At 40.9% G+C, this 18,709-nt stretch overlaps 1 protein-coding gene across 1 annotated transcript in view; it reads right to left on the bottom strand.

The window, feature by feature from the left end:
• The window catches only part of MINPP1 (multiple inositol-polyphosphate phosphatase 1), a 44,528-nt gene that overhangs the window by 17,903 nt on the left and 7,916 nt on the right, over window positions 1–18,709 (bottom strand). The gene's annotated exons all lie outside the window — the stretch shown is intronic.

Genomic DNA, 18,709 nt, shown 5'->3' with positions numbered 1-18,709 from the left:
GCTGCACATTCATAAATGCCTACGCAGGCGCAGCAGCTCCCTCCCTGCCTCCCCTCCACACTGCTGTCGCCATCTCTGCCTCTCCCTGAATAACCATCCCTGAATAACATCTGTTCCTGTAATTCCGTTCCCACCTCCATCCCCACTTCCCCTTCATGCTGCTGTCTCCATCTCTTCTTCTCCCTGACTCATCAAGATCGGTTGCTGAAAAGCTGCTGCAGATCTCCTGTGTGTTATTGACGATGAGCCAGAGAGAAGATTAGATGGAGACAGCAGAATGGAGGGGAGGTGGGGACAGAGCTGCAGGAACGGATGTTATTGTTCATGATTTGCCTGGGAGAAGAAGAGATGGAGACAGCAGTATGGAGGGGAGGCAGTGATGGAGGACAGAGATAGGAAGGAGCTGCAGGGGCAGATGTTATTCAGGGACAGATTTTATTCAAGGACAGTGCTATACATGATGAGCCAGGGAAAAGATATGGAGATGGCAGCGTGGAGGGGAGGCCGAGCTTCAGGGATGGATGTTATTCAGGAATGGTGTTATTCATGATTTGCCAAGGAGAAAAGATGGAGACAGCAGCATGAAGGGGCAACAGGGATCGAAAATGGGGAGATAGGAAGAAGCTGCAGGGACAGATGTTATTCACTGATGGTGTTAATTATGATGTGCCAGGGAGAAGAAGAGATGGAGACAGCAGCATGGAGGGGAGATAGGGACGTTCATGAATATCCAGTGCGGGTATTCATGAACGTGCAGCAGCTCCTACAAGGTGCTGCCACTCAATGTGAGGGAGAGTTGGGAGGATCCTGACAAAGTTGTTGGGATCACGTCTCGGCACGAAGCTTAGCCCTGCCCACAGTATATGATATTGAACTACAAGCTTATGGAGGATTCTTGATTACAGGAGTACAATGCAAAACTCCTATATTGTTAGGAACCTACAAATGGCAAAAAAAAAAGGTGTGTCCAATAGTTACATAGTTACATAGTATTTGAGGTTGAATAAAGACATTAGTCCATCAAGTCCAACCTATTAGGATCTCATTCTAGGAGTACCTGTACCCCTGTATATTACGGTCCCTTAAGAAATCGTCCAAAAGTTTCTTGAACAATTCCACATTATTTGCTGAAATCACCGCCTGTGGCAGTGAGTTCCAGACCCTAACTGATCTTACTGTGAAGAACCCCCTTCGCCCCTTGTGCTGGAATTTTTTTTCCACCAATTTTAGGTGATTAAAAAAAAAGGGAACAGTTTAAAAAAACTGACAGAAAAGGAAAAAGAGTTTTTAAATACTAAAAAAGGGTCTAAAAAGGAAGGGAGACAACAGGTATTCAAAAAATCAAGCACTCAATATATCCCAAACAGTTCAAATCCCAATTTTTTACGCCACTTAGCTCCCAGGCAATTTGTTCGCCAAGCCCTGTAGTTCTCATTTAACCAGCTCAATACCAGCATGGCAAAAAAGGATCAGCTTGGGATGTCAACTTTCCAAAAAGAATTATTCTTGGGGTATTTGTACTGTCCTGGCATTAGTATTTGATATGGTTTATAGGAGAATGTAAGTAAAACAGGGTTTTGGTCTTTTTTCCCTTTATACAGTAAAAATTGTTTTAAATCGACCAAAAAAAAACAAAAACTTGATCACTTTTTACAAAAGTGAAATAAAATGAATCTAGGTATAGTACTGCATGACCGAGTAAATTTTCAGTGAAACGATTAAAGCACTGAAAACTGAAAATTGGCCTGGAAATGAAGGGATACATACATGTTAGTATTCAAGGGGTTAAATCAGGAAATATATATTTGTTGAAAATAAACTATAGTTTCTGTTAAAGGCATAAAAAAAACTCACTGGGGGGAATTTATCAAAACTGGAACAAGCAAAATCAGTTGCCCATGGCAACCAATCAGCATCTCTCTTCAGTTTGCCCAGGTAAGATTTGAAAATGAGAGAGAGATGCTGATTGGCTGAAGTGCAAATCCGCTCTAGATTTTGTCTGCTCCAGTTTTGATAAATTCCCCCCACTGTATTTATTAGGACAGCAATCACTGTTTTATTCATTTTCAAAACCTGTAATACCAAGACATTCATATAAAGGGGGACCAGTTTATAGATCAAGGGCTCTTAGCCTATTTTTGTCAGCTTGCCATGTGTGCTTCTTCAGTTGGCTGTTGGGCTGCATTTCTTATCTGATAGTCATCTCAACGGCCAACTGAAGGAGCAACTGATACAACAGAATTAGGGTTTATGTACATACAGGTAAGTCGCCAGGATCCCTTCTGTTGTAAAGCCGACAGTCGGCTCTACAAGTTTAAACAGACTCCTGGCGGCAAAAGTCGCCGGGAGTCTGTTTAAACAGCCCCGATGCTGGCGACGTACACTGTACGTCGTCAGTCACGAAGGGGTTAACTCAGGGTAATAATTCCAACAGTCTGGTGAAGGGGTTATGTGGTCATACCCCTTTTACCAGACTGTTGGAATTATTACAAACAACAGTATGTCTTGAAAAGACGTAAATAGCTTGGTTTTATTTTACATATGAATAGCCTAAGAACAGAAGAGCTGAAAGAAAATCATAAGGGTTGAATAAGTGACAAATCACCCCATACACAAGCTAGCTAAATCTAGGGAGATTGTTGCCATTGTGGAGAAGCAACTGCTGACAATGTTACTCACATGCCAACTGACACAGCAAGTTGATTTCTCCACTTTGATTTTTTGTTTTATAAATGCAGAAAAACCTGTTTCAAAATGTTCCTTAAAATGACATTAAACTTTTTATTAAAGGACGATCTTAAAAATCATTTAAGTGACATTAAACCCTCAGATTTTTTAACATAAACCCAATACTGTAATGTGTGCCTTACTGTAATCCATGGTTGTTTCCCTTCTCTTTGCTGCTCTTCCTTTTAAATCCTCATGTCTTCTCATGCTGGTGGAGAACTTCCCTTTGCAGCTGAGTGCCTCTTCCTGTAGTGCTGGCTCAGGTTGTGAAACTGCATACAGACACCATGTATCCTTTCCAGAGACAAGGCCGTCTGCTGCAAAACAAAAGTTCTGCCCAGCATGAGAAGAGATAAGGATTTAAAAGGAAGAGCAGCAAAGAGAAGGGAAACAACCATGGATTACAGTAAGGCACACATTACAGTATTGTTTTATGTTAAAAAATCTGAGAGTTTAATGTCACTTTAAATTATTCATAGATCCAGGCCCACAACTCCATAATTTGGTTCCATTTCCCCAGGTATGGTTACCCTGGGTAAAGTGTACATAAACCCGAATTCTATTGTATCAGTTGCTCCTTCAGCTGGCCATTGAGATGACTATCAGATAGGCAGCTCAACAGCCACTGAAAAAGCACACATGGCAAGATGACAATGCTGCTAACTGCAAGGCAGTGGCTTTGCGTTGTCAGCCTGGAAAAGTTAAGCTGGCCATACACTAGATTTCTGAATAGACGTTCGTAAAAAATATATCTTTCTTTCCCACCTGATAATGCCACCAGGCACTTGACGAATGTCGATCGAAATTTTGTTTGATTTTAACATTCGATTTTGTAATGAATGTAAATTCCCGAACGAAAACCACATTCACTGTTAGAATTTCATTTGTTTGAGAAGAATTTTCCAGCCTGCTACTTCCAATTTTTTCATCACAATGGTCAAAATCGATTGTCCATTTGAGCCCATCAACTAATAGAAAGTCGAAAGAAAGATCTTTCGTACCAAAGTTCTTCCGGAAATCTAAGCAGTGTATGGCCAGCTGAAGTGCTGTCACTGAAGAGTCACAAAATAGTATTTGCTTGAGAAACTGTATACAGTGAGAAATGATGCTGAACATCATAGATTTTGAGTTTACATCCACTTAAAGTACTCCTGCTTTAGATGTTGCAGCTTCATTTTAATCTGAAAAGCGCAGTGTATATTTTCTATGATGAGCAGATAAGGCCTAACTATAAACAACCACCCCCATCACGTGACTATAGGGTAGGCCGGTTCACTCCAGGAAACTCTGCAGATAATTATAAATACTGCTTGTGGTACATTTTACGTGTAGTTTGTGCCTTATTTAAAAACAACACACAAAGTCATTAACTTCTGTTCATATTTTCAATGCTATCCTGACACATCATCTCTGGTTAGGTTATTTGTTATCTGCACCCTACAAACTGTCCTTAACACAAATATTCTGTTAGAGATAACGAAGCAGGAAACAAGATTAAAGTGATAACGTCAAAACGTTTTTTAAGCCATTTTAAATGCTGATAAAATCACTTACAATGGATGCTTCTTCTTGAGGTTTAATAGTTTTAGCTTCCTACAGAGTCAGCTGGTCCCCTGAGCACTGGTCCTGATATCCGGTTTTAGGGTGGTTCCTTTCCATTGTAGGGTCCGATGGAGCCACTCTTGGGTGTGCTAGTGAGCTGTGTGTGTCTGCACAAACACACAGGCACAGCAAGGAAAGCTACTCTCCTCTCCCCTGCCTCTGTTCTCCCTTTCCCATGCTAGTAGATGTGGAGCTGCTGGAGACTGCTGTGTACTTGTGATTTTGTACTTCACAGGGAGTTCAGGGAGGAAGAGCTGAGAGAGTTGGAGCCAGCTGGTTGAAAACAGGATGACTGTAAGGACACATGCAGAAATGTAAAGAAATAAGTTTCTGGGCAATGTATATTTGTTTAAACTTGGATTCATTATTTTAAACAAATTTGATCGTTTGATACTGCATTAAAAGCAGTTAAAAGATATGCAGTTGCATTTTATTTTTCTATACATGGAAAAAAACTTATAGCATATCTCTCTAGCCAAAAACTTTATTTCTGCTTTTTCTAGCTTTTCTGACAGTCTACATGCCCTGGTGACTACGGTCACTGACACAGAAAGTGAAAGGAAATTCAAAATAGTATGGTTGTCACTGGCACAGGAATAGAAGGGAAGACTCCTGTTCAAGTAACAAATGTTTAAAAAGATATTACCCCTCACTTTAGAGAGATTCCCACTCACTTCCTGTAGTCACTCTCTGCGCTGGGATGTTGAGGGGAATCTCCCTATTGGAACACATAAAGCAAAATAAAGCATGGTAGGGCTTTTAACAACGTACTACTCTATCCAAAACGTAAAAGAAAAAGGCCACACCTGCCAAGGACTGAAGTGTAAGGGTCGGTATTAACACTATTTTGTTCCCTTTGGAAATGCTTCACTCCCCATATATATAAATGGGAATGCAAAAGTATCTTGAAGCAGGTTGATGCAGCTTAGGAGGTGGTCAAAAACCGCTTACAACTGCACCGTTCAACCCAAAGGTCTCGCTCACACAGGGCGATCTGGGATTCATGCAGCAGGAATGCCAGGTGTCTCTGTTCAGATGCGGCCGCTGTACCCAATGAAGTTAATGACAGGGTGACAGCGGCCGCATCTGTAAGCGACAGTCCGCATGTAATCGTGCATGGTACGATGACATGTGGTTTGGAATAAATCATTTATGAATGAAAGTTTTGAGGCGATTTATCTAACATCACCAGTGCTTGATTGCTAATAAAAAATAAAAATACACTTAATGGGGAGAGATTTTCTTGTGCAAATTTTGGAATAAATGATTGTCATCTGACAATGTAACCGCGTCATATATGGTTACATGCAGACTGCTGCTTATAGATGTGGCCGATGTCACCCGGGCATTAACTTCAATGGGTACAACAGCTGCATCTGAACGGTCACAGGAATCCCAGATCACCCCCGTGTGAATGGGGCCTTCATGGTCACAGAATCTGAAGCAGATCATACATGCAAGGGGAATGGAAAGTAAGCTGAACTTGCCATCAATACCAGCCCACAGCACGCCGAGACGGTCCCTAATACTGGCTATGTATGTAGCAATACATGAATGCTATATCATAGAACTGATCATTTCAAATTAAGATCAACTTGGAGAAGTTCAGTTGTATTTTTTAGCAGAATAGATTGTCTCTTTTGATGGAATCAATCTTTAAGTTGGCAAATCCATAATTTCTAACTACCATATGTTTACTTGTATGGCCAGCATAACTCCGGCATACTTTCTCACTTTTCAATGATTAAAACAGAGCCTTAGCCACAATTTGTGCTACTGTTAACTAAGCCGGCCATTGTGAGATAACTGCAGTGACTGTGGACGTGCTCCTCCCCACCTGTTACCATACATTTAACTCCAATAAAAATCAGTACCGCTAAAGATGAATTCTGGTTTCGATAAAATGGTTCCAAATTATAAAAGAATGGCATCTGTATAAATTAGGCAAAGATAAAAGTAAGCTGATTAATTAAAACTGAAGCAAAGAACATGACTGTGAACCTCACACTAACCTTAACCTCACCTAGATGAATACACATTGTGATTTGATTCATTGCCAAGCACAACGCACACCTTTCCTCCCTCACTCAGATAAATCAGTCTCTGGATGTGCGTTCAGCAATCCAAGGCACTGAAATCTGCATGTGGCAGAATGTTTGGCGTGGTTGTCCTCTAGTGGTGACTACTACATATTACAAACTTTTACTGGGAAAGCAACACATTTGCAAATCTTTTCCTTCATATGCAAGGCAGGGCAGTAATCAACTTTCCAAAATGTATTCGTTCTCTGCGGTGTCCCATTATGCTTGTCCAGCTTTCTGCTGTTAAAGTAGTATTAAACTCTGCCTTTTTTTCAATAATGAAATCAGATCAAAGAAGTATACATTGTCCAGCAAATTATTTCTTTACATTTTTGCCCATACACTTACAGTCATCATATTTCTGAACAACTGGCTCCAACTCTCTTAGCTCGGCTTCCCTGAACTTCCCGTCCAGTACAAGATAACAAGGAACAGCACAGTGTCCCGCATCTGTCCATCTATTAGCTTGGAGAATGGAGGAGGGAGTGGGGAGCAAGGAGGAAGAGTCTTGCCCTGCTGTACCTGTGTGTTTGTGGAGACACACACACAGCTTACTAGCATACACAAGGGTAGTTCCATAGGACCCTGCAAGTGCATAGTGCCAGTGCTCAGACGACCAGCTGATTTTGCAGAAAGCTAAAACTTCTACACGTCAAGGTGCAGCATCCATTGTAAGAGATGTAATCAGCATTTGAAATAGCTTGAAAACCTTTTCACTATAATATCACTTTAATTATGTGAAGAGGAAAATGCCTAAAAGTAGAAGTACGGGGTGGGGGTGGGAGGTGTGCTTTACTCTCCCCATACTTCTCCTTTAGACATTTTCCACTTGGCATATTTAAAGTGATATTAAAGTAATAACAAAACGTATTACCAAGTGTTTAGAGCTGGGGTGGGACACTGCAACTGTCACAAACTGCTGATCTCTCAAGCCCTCAGTCTCTTCTCCCAGTGGAGAGCAGTGATTGTCAGTCTCTGTTCTTCCAGCGACCACTGGAGGGACAGACAGGAAAGGAGGTGGGCACAGCTGGCTCTGGTTCTAGAGAGGCAAAGACAACTGTCAGTTAGGGAGCCAAATGCATCCAGACAATATTGTCAGGAACCTTTCCAGCTGTGGAGTGGCTCTGCGCTGTCAGCATATAGCAGCCATTAGCCCTTTATATGCTGACTTTGGGTCACAGGAGTGATTATTATCAAGGCTTCTTGCATTTTAAAAGCAAAACTCCAGGCAAACAGCTAAATACAAAAGTTGAAATACAGATATGCTAACAGTTTTATATGCCAAAATGTTTGCAACACTGATTGACTGTTTTGATATATTTTTAGTTGTTTTTTGTTCACATAGAGTTCAGTATAACAAACAAATTAGAAAAAGATATGTAATGCAAATACAAAACAATAGTAGGGATTGTATAAACAAAGATCTGAGGTGGATTTACCAAAGATGACAACTTCTTGTCCGTAAGATCTTGACAAAGATGGGAAAGAGGGCCTATCTTTCATTACTGGGGGTCAAATGATTTGATATGTTTCATCTGAATTTGACATGTCTGGTTTAGATATATAGGAATGAAGAATCTGTATTTATAGGCAGATGGTGTGCGATCCAGGGAGCCCTTCCTGACCTCCCCAGATGCTGATACTGTGAAGAAATTAATTCTCAAAGATCAAAACAAACACTCTAAATTCATCTTTCAGTCTGATTTTGACAGCTTAGGAACACCTGTTGTGTCTTTACAGGATAGGGCTAGCAGGCTGCAAATATTCTGCTCTCCACAGAAAGTGGAAAGGAGCCGAGATATTCATTCTTTCGTTATGAACTCTAAGGATGAATTTCTTCATATTGCCTATAGTTGCAAAGTTGAATAAGGGCATCAAAGCACAGTCTGCCTTGATCAATTGAAGCAGAGGACAAGGGAGATATCAGGGGTCTAAAAGACTCCAGATGTCTCCATAAAGAGCACCTGTCACCTGCCCAACACTATCATATAGGGAGCTTGTTAGACCCATTGTGATAGGATAAGGTTCAGAGAAAAATAATAATAAAACATGTTACAAAAATTAAAATGAAAAAAATTAAAATAACAAAGGACTCTTGTCTCCCCAAACTCACACATATGAATGCAACGGCGAACATGCATGTAAACAACTATTGCGCACACAAAATTGGGTATTGCCGAACATGTGGTAATGAGAGAAATAATTCTAAGTTTCACATTTAGGGCTAATGCTACACTGATAAACTATAAACACATTCAAAGTATTGCCTATTGATAATTTTGGAAACCATAATTTTTTGCCGTTTCCCAGGCACATGCAGTTTTGAGTCTTGATACTGTATATTCGACACATATTATGTTGTGTTTGTGTGCAATAAAATTAATTTTTGAGTATTTGTTACTGAAAATATAGATTTGACAAATCTATGCTACCAGGTCAGCTAACAGGCAGTGACAAGGACACTGTATTTCTAGAAGGATGAACAGGTATCGTTTTCTATTTGCTGACAATGTTCTAAACCTGAACCTATCTAAAGTACTGGTAAAGTGTCCTAGTAAGCCGCAGCATATTCAATTTTTGTTCTTGGGTCCATACAGACCCACACACCCTAGAATTAATCTCTTTGCTCTACTTCATTAATACTGGCAACACACTATTGTCACACCCAACATACATAGGCAAATAAGAACTGGAGTCAGGAGTGACAATGGGAGAAGCAAATTGGAAGGAGATATGGGTAACAAGTAAAACATACTAGCAAAAGGTATATGCAACAGGAGCAAATAATAAACGCATGCTTCAGATGAGCCTTGTACCAGCCCACATAGCTAATTTTACACTAAAGCTAGCCATACACTATTATATTTTATTAGTTCACACACTCAACAGCATGGATAGATGAATCTCACACAGGGCTACTGTATTCTGTCAGTGGTGGTGTACCCAGCAGTATACCATTGTTTGCCCGAAATTTTCTGACTGGCTACGATTTTCTGATTGAAGGATGCTGGATGGAAAGCTGCATACCACCCACTGAGCTAATTTCAATAGGTTCATCAAGAATTGTCCAAAATTTGCACAGTGTATAGCCAGCTTGCTTCAGGGGCTTCAAACCGTCACAATGCCAGACTCGATTTCTGTTCACATCAAAGTCTCACTCTGCTCCTGTAAAAGGGCTGTTTCTAGACTTATCATTTTCTCCTGTTTATTTCTCAATAATGAAAAAGGCATTCAAATCATACATTCAAGGAGGGAGAGTGGGTCACTGATTCCTGGGGCAGATCTGAAAACTGAAGCTTAGACACCAGGGATACATTGGAAAATGGTACATGATTGACCTCTTCAGCATCTACCACAAAAGTGAAATATGAGGATTGGATGGATTGACTCTTCAAAAAGGTGTTCCAGTCCACCTAAAGAGCCATTTGTGGATTTACTTTAGAGATAAATTTGAAAGCAATCATACATTTCTCAAGTGGCATCGGACTTAGAAGACTACTAGCATAATTATTACATACTTTTCCCTATTAAAATCATCTGGGATTACACAACTCAGCAGGGAGCATGATAATCAGAACAGTCAGAGATGTGGCATTTCACTAATTTAATCAGCAGTTGCTAATTACTTGACTACAGTGGTAAGGCTGGTTCTCAGCTGTGAAAGCCAATGCACAGATTGGAGCTCCGACTAGCTAATCAACTTGTTCTAAATAGGGAAAGTCAACACAGTAATTATACTTCATTTTCAGAGTCATAGTTTACATAGAATATACTACAAAATTGGGATGATCATAACATCAGTCAACAGAAGGATTAATTGTTCACAGTTCTGATGTACCCAGGTATCCGAAAAAAACAAAAAGGCTATGGCTTCATTCACACTCGCCTCTTGAGTTTTTATCCTGTCTGTAAAATCTGCCAGGCTGGATGCTTTGTTTATGCTTCTAGATGCTTAAAATGACACACGTTTATAGTAATATGCGTTTGGATGTATCTGTCCTTTGTCCATTGAAACATTCCATTGGAGTAGCCAATGAGATTTCTGCAAAAAAATGTGTCTTGCGTTTACATGCGTTTCTTGTGCATTTAGAAGTTAAAATCGATTCCTGGATGCGCCTGACTTCTATTTTTTATAAACGCATATGCATATATAGATTTTATTTATTTAATATTGGTAATATTGGTAGAGATGGGCAACTAAACTAATTAAGGGGATGGAGGACCAAAGTTATGAGACAAGGTTACTAAATTTAAACATGTTCACGCCAGAAGTGAGGAGATCAAGAGGGGACATGATTTGGATGTAGAAGATGTTCAATGGTGATGGCAGCATCAGCAATAAACTTTTTACAGTAAACTTCACAAGACTAGAGGCAACCACCTAAAATTGGTGGAGAAAAGATTTAACCACAAAGGGACATAGGGGCTTCTTCTCAGAGCGTTTAAAGCCTGGAACTCGCTGCTGCAAGCAGTGGTATAAGCTGAGAGTATTGAATCTTTCAAAAAGCATGTAGACAACTTACTCAGAGACTGTAACATACAGGGTACAGGTACCCTTAAAAACAAGATCCCATAGGGACTCGTACACACGCATACACATGCAGAATCACATACAAGGGCAATTAACCTTCCAGCATGTCTTTGCGTGTGGAAGGAAACCAGAGTATCCAGAGAAAACCCATGCAAGCACAGGGAGAACATATAATCTCCTTGGAGATCGTGTCCTGACAAGCAGGTAACCATTGCAGTGCGGGGGAAGCCCCCCTGCAAGAGTTACCTTTTGAAACTCCTGGAGTTCCTCTTTAAGTACTTACTAGTGGTGAAACCACATACTTAAGGTGGCCACACACTGCGCAAATTTTGCACAGTGGGTGTTGCTGTTGGCACCCCTTTTGTCCCCCACCCCTCGATCAGCTGATCGAAGGAGCTGGTCAGCAAATCTTTGAGCAAACAGAGCCAGCAGGCAATGAGCTGCCAGCTCTGTTCCAGTATTCTGACAGCGGCCGGAGGCGGCTGTCAGAATACAATGAAGACAGCAGGATATTTCTCGATCAACGCTCGTAATCGTTAATGGAGGAATCTGTTATATTTTCTTCGTTCAGCCCCCGTGTTGAATGAAGAAAATATTACACTGTATCGCCAGCTTAAGTGTGGTTGTATCTTTTGGCTTTCAAGAGTGGGCTACACATATTTTACCATTGTAGCTATAATCATTGATACTTTAGTATTAGCTGGACATAGCTGCCACACTTCTTGTACAGCGGATAGTATTAAGGTCAATAAGCAATGCAATCTACAGTCGCCTAACAGCACCATGTATATTCTATATTCAGAAGACAATAAACGCAATCACGCTTGGGTGGAAACAACTGCATCCAATGATACTTGTTGTAAGGAGGTTGACCCTAGACCCATATGCTAGAGCAGCTAAATTACGTTTTATATCCCTTATAAACAGCTTTGAGTTTCGTTTTAACCTTGTTAAAACTTTAAAACATTCCTGTTCTCTTAAATGCGTACACTGTACTAGAATTTTACAGTCGAGATGTAATTCAGCTGCCAGAGACCTAGACAGGTCTTAAATAACTCTTGTTTCTGCAAGATGGTCTATGAAAGAAATACATGACACAGTAAAAATGAATGATGAGGCACAATTAACAATGTAGCATGAACATATTCCGCTTTTCATGTAAGGAACCATTAATAAATCATGATCGAGAACTACATAAACACATGGTGGGGAAATATGCTCTCTAACCAGATACATAATGTGTTCATTTATTTTAATATTCAAGTGTAAGCTGTGACTCAGATCAAACAACAAAACATCCTGAACCCAGAACTTCATTAATATTAACAATTTAATTAGACAATTCAGCATAAAATTAAATAGCTTCATAAGTTTACTGCCCTCATTTTGGTTGTTTTAGTGAGATCATTACACCAGAGGGAGCCTTTACCCTTCACAAAAGCTGTAAAAAACAATGGGAGGCATGAATGGCAGGGAATATAGTTACTGAAAATGTAACAATCTAAAATGATTGCCTCAAGGTAAACATCAAGGGTTCACATCTGTTGAGGTACAGTTAATATCAACGAAGTGCTAGCTTTTTTGAACTAGCGGATTAGGGGTTAAAAGAGAACCATATGGCCCAAGGTAGAGCATTCAGAGCACCATAGTTATAATAGTAAAGAATTATGGGAAAGTTACCTCATAAATAAATGAACTTTGCACGATATTCTAATTATTCGAGTTTCACCTGTATATACAAGACAGGACTCTGTCTACTAAGCAGATAAGGTGTCAAAGAAAAATGTGAAAATGAGCCCAAAGCTTCATCTTCTGGTTGGATGAACGGATGCATAATATTCATATACAATATTTCAGGTTTGCAAAAAAAATAAGAGATTTGAAGTTTTAGTCCTGGCTGTAAAAACACTACATCCCCTTTTAAGACTAAATGATATTAAATGGGTGATGCTCCTTGATGTTTAAAAGTGTAAGTTTCCTACAGAATCAGCTGGTCCCCTGAGCAATGAACCTGATATCCTGTTTCTGAGTGGCTCTTTTACCTTGCATGGTCCTATGGAGCCACCATTGTGTGTGCTAGTAAACTGCGTGTGTCTCCACAGGCACAGGAAGGCAAGCCACACCCCTGCTTCCCTCTCCCTTATCCCACCTAGTAGATGGACATCTGCTGAAGACTGCTCTGTCCCTTGTGATCCTGTACTCAACAGGAAGTTCAGGGAACCGGAGCTAAGAGAGTTGCAGCTAACTGTTTGGAAACATGATGACTAAGTGCTTGGGCAATGTAAAGGAATATTTTTCTGGGCAATGTAAAGGAATATTATTCTGGGCAATGTACATTATCTCTTCGGCGACGACTCTTCCTTATAGAGAGCAGAGTGGCCTGCAGGACAAATGTCCTTTTTTTTTCTTTACCTTATATTCTTCCAGTCCTGTCCTGATAGCCAACCAGGATAGCCATACTGGGAAATACAGTCCAAACACATTAGTGACTCTGCTACTTAAAATAAAAAAATTATAAACCTGCTAGCAGGTATAAAGTGCAGACATGTAGAAGCGCCTCCAAATACCTGTCGCAGCTTTCACTGTTTCCTCTATGCCCAAATACCAGGGCATTCGAATTGGGCAAAAGGCTGGCACTTTCTGGAAGAAATTTGCTTACCCCCTCCCTCAAACACTCGAATGGTCAATGAGACATCCCAGTAGAAATGTGTTGTAGGATGGGGGGAGTGGAAAATCTTCAACACCACCATGAAATGTAGCCACATTGCCCAATCAAAGATGCCGGACGTTGGGACATATACAGTAGGTGCCGGCACTTTATACCTCCTAGCAGCTATTTTTATAATTTAGAGACAGTCACTTTAAGAATTCATTCTCTTATACTGTACTGACAAAAATTATGAGTAGACCCTCCATAACTCAGCTGTTAAAAGATCCAGTATTAGTGAAGCATGGAGGCTTTCACTGCTGACTTCTTCCGAAAACATTAGCTATTTGCCTGTCATGCTGATCCAATGGCCACTAACTCAACACAAGTACGTAAGCAAAAAGTTCTGATTTCATTCTGACTTTTTAATCTAGTTTGAATGTTTGGCCTTGGCAAATAACATGTCTTAACTTGGACTATGTACTGTACTTGTACATATGACTCTTTATGTGGAACAAGGTGGAAACGCAGCACAACCTTTGCTATCTCCCTATTTTCCTGTTCCTTTTATATTTTATTATTTCATGTTGTTCTTCACCACAGCTTGTTATTCTTATGTGGAAAAGTCTAAAAAAGGAATTTGACAAAGAAATTCCCTAAGTAGCAACAAAGTTAAAACAATACTTGATGTTTTTAAAGATTGGAAAGTGAAGCTCCTACCCCCAAGCTAAAGTCTGTTTATAAGACGTTTCATTATTGAGGTGAGCGTCTCTGTCTGCGTCTGGAGCTCCATTGTTGAATCACACATGTAAGCGTCTGGTCTATGTTGAATCTCGTCTGATCCAGCACAATGGCTCTGATGCAAGTCGTGCTACAAGACTACTGAAGAACTAACAACCTCAGAGCCAACTATGCAGGCGATGTAAGAAAATGTATTTTTCTATTAAATTTCTATTTTTGTCAATGACAGAACAGTGTAGTACAAAATTGGCTGAAGCAGATCAAAAGTCTCATTTAACGCAGCACAATGTAAATTTGGGCTGGTATTTTTTTTAGCCTTATAAGTGCAACTGAAGCCAACACTTTATTATTCATTTTGGATGGAGTGGAGAGGGATTAGACGACCTTGTAGGTTTTTATTGCCATCTGTGTCCCCCATTAGGGAGATTTACACGTGTTTATTAATGATATCGGGGAGGGAGTGAGTAGTCATGTCTCAGTGTTTGTTGATGATACGAAAATTGGGAGGGTAGTAGACACGGATTTAGACGTTATAACATTACAGGAGGACCTGGATAAACTCGGGGAGTGGGCAACTGCATGGCAGATGAAGTTCAACGTCGATAAATGCAAGGTTAATGCACTTTGGAGTTAAAAACAGGCAAATGGACTATACACTTATGGGTGTGCCACTAAGTAAATCGGAAACGGAGAAGGATTTGGGGGTCATTATAGACCACAGATTGAAGAACAGCTCGCAGTGCCATACTGCTGTAAACAAAGCAAGCAGAGTCCTGTCTTGCATTAAAAGGGGAATGTATTGCAGGGACAAGTCTATAATTTTGCCACTTTACATATCACTGGTTTGGCCACATGTGGAGTATGCGGTCCAGTTTTGGTCACCAATACTAAGAAAAGATGTCCTTGAGCTGGAAAAAGTCCAGCGGAGGGAAACCAAACTCATTAAGGGGTTCGAAGACCTGAACTATGAAACAAGGTTGTTAAAATTAATTATGTTCTCTTTGGAAGTTAGGAGATTAAGTGGGGACATGATTTTCTTGTATAAACTGTTCAACGGCGACAGCAACATTATTAACAAACTGTTTACGGTTAGCTCCGTATCAAAGACCAGAGGGCACCACCACAGATTGGTAGAAAAAACATTTCTACACACGGGGCGCAAGGGGTTCTTCAGTTAGAGCGGTTAGTGTCTGGAACTCTCTGCCGCAGGAAGTGATTTCAGCTAAGAGTGTGGAATCATTCAAGAAACTCCTGGATGAGTTCCTTGGAGACTGTAACATAAAGGGGTACAAGTACTCTTAAGAGCAAAATCACACATGGACTCATACACACATCTACTCAAACATAAATGCACAAACGCAATAGGCGGGACTTGATGGACCTGTGTCTTTATTCAACTTCAAATACTATGTAACTAAGTAATATGTCCTGCTGACCGTTATCACTAAAATAAAGAAAATCCCAGAAAAGGAACAGATGGCAAATCCTCCAATGGGGACGCTAATTCTGGTGACCCTGCTGACCACCAGGGATTCCCTATCATTTCCTGTTGTGGCTATTGGATAGGAAGTGAAGGGCAAAAGAAATCTGACAGGGGTTATAACCCTCCCAAACTTTGTCCAATACTAGAAAAACGTTTTGGCTTCAGTTCTGCTTTAAGGTTTAATGACTAGAGAGTGCCCTCTGCTGGTAAATGTTTTTTTTTTCTTTTAAAGTGGCCAAACACATTACAATCTGATTGTACATCTCAGTATCTAAGGCCAGGAACACAAAAAGTAATACAGTGCGGCTTATCAGTCATTGCATCTGGTGGCTGCATTTGTTTTATTTTTTCAGGCCTATTTTCCCTAAATTTCACCTAGTGATGCGGCCAGTAACACTTCCCGTCAAGAGAAGGACACCGTCATAGATGAATGCTTACTCGCTGTACTGTATCCATGTTGAAGAAGTGTTGCACCCCAGAAAGGTAAGTGTGTAAAGACTACAGAACACTGATAAAACACTTTCAATTGTATATTTAATGGATCAAAAGGGAGTAAAATAACAGAAGATCATTGTTAGGCTTTACACTAGGGATACACCGATACCGTTTATTCGGTACCGAGAACGAGTACCGGTATTTTTTTTCCCGTACTTGCCGATACGGAAAGTCCCATTAAACACTTCAAGACCAGGTGTTTAGACCCCCTTCCTCGCCAGGCCATTTTTCAGTGTTCAGCGCTGCGATACTTTGACTGACGTTTATTCCGTCATGCAACGCTGTACTGAAATGAATTTTACACCATTTTTTGGGGACAGATAGAGCTTTCTTTTGGTGGTATTTAATCACCACTGGGGGTTTTATTTTTTATTATAATTAGGAAAAATTACTGAAAATTTTGAAAAAAAAAACATTTTTTTTAACATTATGTTAGGAAACATTTATTATTACCCAGTTTTTGGTCAAATATAAAAGATCGGGGTAACGTCGGTTAATTAGACACCAAACATGTCAAGCTTTAAAATTGCGCGCACCCGCGACATCGCAGGTAAACGACCGCAACCAAAATTAGCCATAGGCGACGCTTTAAACGTTTTTACCGCTCATCAGTTTAGTGTTATCAGTGATTGATGGCCCTAGACTTATTGCTCTCACTGCGACGTTCGCGGCGATATGTAACATGTGCGGCGTAATGGGCGCAATCGTCTTTTTTGCACGTATGCGCCCCCGACGCATGTATGCATGCGTGTATGTATGGGTGGGGACTTAAAATGTTTTATTTTTTTAAAATTCTTTTTTATGTGTTACTTAAAATTTGGTTCTGAAGACGCCCGCTCAGATCTAGAGAGCTCCTGGCCGGCCGTTTTTTTACTACGGAGGCAGTTAAGGAAGCCGGGTGGCATGTAATTAATGACTCGCCGCCAGGCTTCCTGATTAGCAGAGAAGCCGTCTCGATGCTCCATACCAGGTGATGAGGAAGCATGGAGCCAGCATTATGGCCAATCAGGAAGCCGTGGGGCGGGTAATGACTTGATGCCTGGCTTCTTGATTGGCCAGCTTCCCAACCAATCATGAAGCTGGGCAGCGAGTCATTACACGGCTTCCTGATTGGCCATAATGCTGGCTCCATGCTTCCTCATGACCTGGTATGGAGCATAGAGCCGGCTTCCCGGGCACTTAGAAGGCCGGGGGGCAATTATTACCCACCCCCCGGCTTCCTGATTGGCCGGGAAGCCAGCTCCATGCTCCCTGGTGACAAGGGAGCATGGAGATGGCTTCCCGTCCAATCAGGAAGCCGGGCAGCATGTAATGACTTGCCGCCCAGCTTCCTGATGTTTCGGAATCAGGATAAGCATAGGGAGCATTTGGGAGAGTACAAGAACTTGGTATCGGTGCATCCCTACTTTACACACACCTTAATCTAGCAATACCAATAACTGTGTAGTGTGGGGGCCTACCTAAACAACACGTTCAATTTATAAAGAAACTCTGTGAAGTATTGAGAGTGAAGTGTATGTACCCCCCACAGACCCACCTGCACAACACATTATGGAAAATGTTACCTATGTTCAGAGCTGGAAATTGTAACTTGCATAACTGGAGAAATATTTGTATAGTGTGGCCAATGTTGGACTAGTGCTCTAAATCTATACTACTTAAAGGGGTTTTACATTTTAGAACAATAGAGGTCCACCTCCTCTACGGCCCTTTTTAAAGGAAGCCAATTACAATGCACACTGTAACTAGTGCCTATTACCCCTCATATGCCTTTATGACTGTGCAAATTGTATTCACAGGCAAATATTTACATTTTGCATCATGACAAGTGCGACCTTTAGATGCAGCCGTGTTACAATGGGGTGTAACAGTGTAGTGCTGTACATAACCTGTGTAGAAAGTAGTGCAGTAGGAGGGACACAGCAGGCTCCACCCACTACATGCTGCCTGCAGAAAACTACAGGGGGGGACAGATACAAGACCAGCCACCCTGCACAAGGAGAGAGAGCAGCGGTGACTGGTCTTTATTACAGGAAGCATCGGATTCGGGCCCGATACAGGGCATTTTGACAAGTACTTGTCAAAATGCCCCGAAGCCTAGCGCCGAAGCTTGCGCTATGTTTTGGTTTTTTCTTCTTACTTACCTCACTGCTGCTCCGGTGGGCGGCGCTCCGAGCGGGGTCATCTGGCAGTCTTGTATTTAGACAATATTTGCTTATCCCAGAGTTCAGCTTTTTGAAAGGCAGAGCTTGCTATAACATCCATTGTCTGGGGACACCCAAGTCCCTAATATTCCACATAATATATGTAAAGTTGTAGTTACCCGTATTTTTCCGTCTATAAGACGCCCCCATGTATAGGACGCCCCCCACTTTTCTTACCCAAAATTCAGAAATCAATAT

The sequence above is a fragment of the Nanorana parkeri genome, unplaced genomic scaffold (assembly GCF_000935625.1).
Source record: "Nanorana parkeri isolate BGI_ZX_2015 unplaced genomic scaffold, ASM93562v1 scaffold804, whole genome shotgun sequence".
In the NCBI taxonomy this organism is placed as follows: Eukaryota; Metazoa; Chordata; class Amphibia; order Anura; family Dicroglossidae; genus Nanorana; species Nanorana parkeri.
The sequence above is the reverse complement of the archived record's forward strand: the minus strand, read 5'-3'. Positions and strand labels throughout refer to the sequence as shown.